This window comes from Vigna angularis, chromosome 7 (genome assembly GCF_016808095.1).
Source record: "Vigna angularis cultivar LongXiaoDou No.4 chromosome 7, ASM1680809v1, whole genome shotgun sequence".
In the NCBI taxonomy this organism is placed as follows: Eukaryota; Viridiplantae; Streptophyta; class Magnoliopsida; order Fabales; family Fabaceae; genus Vigna; species Vigna angularis.
The window spans coordinates 29,845,226-29,850,697 of NC_068976.1; the positions used below are offsets into that span (position 1 = coordinate 29,845,226).

General features: G+C 32.7%; 1 pseudogene; it reads left to right on the forward strand.

Moving 5' to 3' along the window:
• The first annotated feature begins 1,877 nt into the window (after positions 1-1,877).
• LOC108337842 (uncharacterized) lies at positions 1,878-5,123 on the forward strand (annotated as a pseudogene).
• The last annotated feature ends 349 nt before the right edge of the window (positions 5,124-5,472 follow it).

Sequence of the window (5,472 nt, forward strand, 5' to 3'; positions counted from 1 at the left end):
TTTATATCTAGTAACAATCTACTTATTGCACTATACAGATTATATCGGTCGGTCCATCGAAGTTCATGATAGACCACCAGCTGACATGGTGTCGATCGAGGAACAGATGACGTTCACGATTTGCCATCAGTAGGCGTCGATCGGTTGAGATAATCGGTCAGTCGTACAACAGGTATATTTGATATTATTAATGGTTAATTAATAAGTTTAATTGTTAAATATGAATATACATAATATTAATGAATAATTAACGAGTTTGTTGTTTAAAAATATATTATATTAATGAATAGATAATACGCTTGTATAAAACCTGTAATACGAAATTAATGTCAAGTAAAAGATATTTTTTTCCAGAATCATATTAAAACCTGCTTCAGAAACATATAGCGGAAAAGTATTTTCTCCGGATGAACCATCCATCGAAAAAAATTACTTCAGGAATTGAATAATCAGGAGGGGAGCGAAGGAAGTATGTTCAACCTCAACCCTTTCAACCGAAAAACAAACGAAAACAATAACTAACAATATTTAATAAAATACTAAGTATATTGAAATATTAAAATAATCTTATTTTATGATTCAAGCATCATATAAAATAATTATATTGAGATTTTGAAACAATCTTGTGTTAAATTATTTTATTTTAAAATTATTCTTTTGAAAATATCTCACTTAAAATTTATGAAAATATAAAATGTTTCTCATTAGAAAAACCTCTATTCATTTTTTAAAACAAACAGGATTTCATACTGAAAATATGTTTTATATATCACAACATATATTTCGAATGCAAATTTTTTGTAAAAAGACATTTTGTTTTTATATTTTTAAACGAAAAGCTAGTTTATTAAACTTTTATGATTTATAAATTTCATTATATTGTTTTTCAATAATAAAATAGTTAAAAATAAAAATAATAATGATTATAATGATTATGTTACATTACATACATTTTATAATCTTTTCTACAAAGATAATGGAAGTATACATAAACTTAAACAATATAGTATATATTTTATAAAATACTATTTGATTTTGAGAAGGTTGTGATCCTTTTTAAATTCTTTTTATACCAAAAGAAATTATTTCATTAAGTTTATAAATTCATTAAATATTTTGAGTATGTAAATTTATTAAATTTGTGATTGTCAATTTTAGATAATACAAGAGAATAACTTATGAGATTATGAAATTATTTTCATAAACCTTCTCTCGCTACAAAAATAATGTATTACAAGAGCGATTTATTACCAGCAGTTCCGGGAATATCGGATCGGGTAATTTTTGGCAGTTTTCACCAAAACCACAATTATATTTTACCTTTTTTTTCAAATATATTTTCGGCGGTTTTATTCTAAACTGCAATTAAGTTTTCAATTAATTTTTTCCCGCACTCGCCTTTACTATTCCCTGACATTCCTCTGTTCTTCTTTTCCATTCTCTATTTCCCATTTTCCTCTCTGTCTTCACAGTTGAGCATATGGTTCTCCAGTCCAGCATTCACTTGCCATCTTGACTCCTGTTCATAGTCACAGTTCACAGTTCAGCATCTTCTTCTCCACTTCTCGACTTCCACTTTTTCGCGATTCGTTAGGGAGTGTGCGACGGTGTTCTTCGTTCGTCTTTGGCCTCTCGCCGGTAAGTTCTCTTCTTCTGAAATATCTAACTGCTTCGCCTGTAGTTTGACCTTTCCACTCTTTATGCCCAATATTGAAATGAGATAAGAAGGGAAACACCAGTGTCCACCTTCAATCATTCATCACTGGTAAATGTGGTATCTCAGTTACTCTTTCCAACTTTCACAATTTTTGTTGTCTAGTTTCTAAGCTTTTGAATGGGACGCGTTGGTAGGTGAGGACTAGTGCCTTGATCAGTTACCACTTACCAGCTTCGTTGCCCTTTGCATTGGACCACGATTCCATGTGGTTCCACACCATCCAATCAAATAAGCTACTACTGGTTGAGGGAAGAAAGAAAAAGGATGTTTCTGATTATGATAACGTTATCCTCCCAATAGCAATTAGAGAATATCTTACATAGGAAAAGCTACAAGTGCCACGGTAGCACAAAATCTCAAATCCATTATCCATTCTCTGAGCTTCAACCTCTTGAGCAGAATCTTCAGTTCAGACCAAGGCAACTCCTGAGATGGGTTCTGCTTTTGTTCCGATGGCTTTGTCTCTGACCTCTGTCACGCACCGCAAGCCTTCATCTCAAGCCTTCATCCCAAGCCTTCTTCAGGCCATTGCCCCCACCACAACCAAAGAGAACCTTCTAAAAAAAGCCACCGTCAAACTCCAACCCTCAAATTAATGCATCTTTGAAGGAGAAGGCAGTGACAGGACTCACAGCCGCAACCTTCATAACCTCTATGGTGATCCCAGAGGTGGCTAATGCTGCTGGATCCGATTTCTCCCCTTCTCTCAAGAACTTTCTACTCAGCATGTTCGCCGATATGGTCGGGCTGGTAGCCATATTTGGAGCATTTGTTGGAGTAGTGACAACAATAAGTCAAAGGTAAGTTTGGAATAATAGTCCAGTGACTCTAGCATTACATAAAGACTTAGTTGTATGCATTCTAGGTTCTGTCATGGGAAAATGGGTGTTTACAAAGGATAAATACGTATAGCTTATAAGTTTTATTTTATATATATTTGACAGGAGTACAAATTAATTGCATTAGAACATCTTTAAATAATAATAGCATTTAACTTACATAAAAGATCTTAAGAGAAAACTTTAATGGGTCCCAGTCCTTCTGAAATACATAGCTTATAAATATGACCTGCACATTGTAAAAGCTTATGTCAAATAAAAAAAAATACTATCCACTAAAGAATCAGGAGATGCTAGATTGAAAACTTACCGTAGCATAAATACTTGACATGGTGGCATATAATACAACAAACAAAGAAAGCCTTATAATTCCAATAACCAATACAATTATTTATCTACGAGCAGTGATGATCCTACATCAAATTTAGCAACCAACAAAAAGGTCAAAATGAATCCTTGTTTTGTGAACCGACATGCTAAATCGAACTCAAAATAACTTAACCTACCATTTTCAAAATACACCTTCTGCAAACTCGACAATGATGTGTCCTCGGAGGTTTATACATAAATCATTTGTCACATTTCTTCGGTGTTTCGTTCTAACAGATCAAATAAAGTAGATCATCAATATGAAAGAAAAAATAACAATATCAACATCTTAATCTTTCATGATGCTTGATGTGTTACTATGCTTTTGGATATGTTATACTGTCAATTTATGTGGTTTATTTTCAACCTCTAGAACTGTCCTAACTAGCAATAGGCCGAACCAATGTTGGTGTATGTACTTAGCTTGATTTTGCAGCATTTAGAGTTAATCAGATTGGGAATGAGAGGGACCCTGTTAGACAGTTTCCCGTGGTGGATTCTGCAGCATATTCTAGTCTAGAGTAGCATTTGGTTTGGCCCATTTCAGTGGGTTTCATTGGCTAATTCTGCAGTATTTACTTGACTAGTTTAAGAGTCCAATAGGTAACCAAGTTTGGTTGAGCAAGTTAGCACTTGAGAATGGTTAATTATAGGGAGTATTCCAGGGCTGGTCTGCGGCATTAAAACAGTCAGTTTAGCACCTTTAGCAACCAAGTATGGTAAAATCGTGTTGGTAAAACAATATTTAGTATAAAACAATTTATCCTCAACCTTCATCCTGTTTAAGAAAACCTCACCCCAGAGACAGTAAGCCACGTCATGCCCAAAAATGAATCTGGCACTTTCATTTTCAGTTTGAATTTGAAACAGTGATGATTTCTTTTCAAGATCAAGTAGATTTAGTTGTGGTTGTATATATCAGCATAATCTGAGTTGTCCATTGAACTGTTAACTTGTGTCAATTTGGTTATCAGTCAATCAACTTATTTAAATTAGTTTTCGTGATTCCTAGTCCCTACTTTATTAGGAGGAACATATAAAACAAAATATTCTTAATTTATTGTTGCATTCCTTTAGTCAACAATATTATAATATTATAACTATGTAGGGTAACTACTTAGTGTTCAATTCTTCAATCCTATAAGCAACTTGGACTATTTCACCTTTCAAATTTATAACTAAGTTTGTATAGGACTTAGTTTGTTTAGTAAATTCTTGTTATGTAGTTAACTTCATTCAATATGGTGACTTATTCTAACCTTCCAATTCTCTTATCATGAACAGAGCTCATTTTAATGGACAAATCATGGATAGACATGCCTCGAAATACAAGTCAATATATGGCAGGATTGAATACTTTTTTGGACTTCGCATTCAGTAATAGTGGTGTTAGGGGAAAGATAATATGCCCATGTCAGAAATGCAATTTTAAGAAATGGCAATTTCGTGAAATAGTATATGAACACTTAATTGTTAAACTTTTTCCAAAAGGGTATACAATGTGGCTTCTACATGGGGAAAGAAGAATAAATGAAGTAGGTGTCACTACCTATTATTTCCATACATCTTGTTTCACTACCCTATTATTAAACGTTGTATGTAGGAAAAAATTGAAGCATATGAATCTACAAACACATCCTCCTCTCAAACAAAAGAAACATCAAGTTCAAATTCATTGGCTCTTGCTTTAGGAAGCCAAGAGCATTGTGGACGCGTTTGTGGTCTAGGTTTGGGTCCTTGCCCATCTAAACTCTTTGGCATCCATGGTCATTGCCACAGTGGATCATCTTCAACTTCTCCTTCTTATGCAGAACTACAAACTCAGGTTTATACATACTTTAGGAATATTTACTTGTTTTGTTGTTTTTATCAATAATCTGTTTGCTAAAAAATATTCTTAATTTTCAAATAATTTTTTTCATTTCAGGTATCTTCATTGACATCACAAGTCAATGAAATGAAGGCAATGATGACATTTATGTTTCAAATAATATTCTTGTTTAATTATTTCTTTTTAATATATAATCTACTAACTTATTATTGTAGGTATTTGATCAAGAAAGCATGCCAAATGAGGAAGAAAATGAAGAACAAGATTGATCTTGTTATTCAAAACATTTTTTAATTTGTTATTCAGAACATGTTTATTTTTAATTTTTAGGAATGAACTTATGTTATTTCTTAGGTTTAATACTTATTTTGGTTTCTATTTTTGTCACTTTAGTTCAAAGTGATAATAAACATTTTTACGACATTTAAAGTGATCTTATTTTTAAATTTGTTCAATTTGGTCATTTTCGTTGATAACGTCTAAATCGTTAACAGAGTAGCGTCCATCTAAGAAAAACAGAATGAATTGTCATGCATTAGAACTCATAGTAGTTGGCTCGTGATTTAATGGGACAAAAGTTGTGTTGTTTCTAATTTTGGTTGCACGATTTGGGTTTTCTATGGTGAGATTCTGGTTCTAGTTTTCTTTGCAGGTTTGGGCAAAGATTGTTAGGTAAACGTAAAATGGATGGGGCCCACTTGCTGAATAATGATACA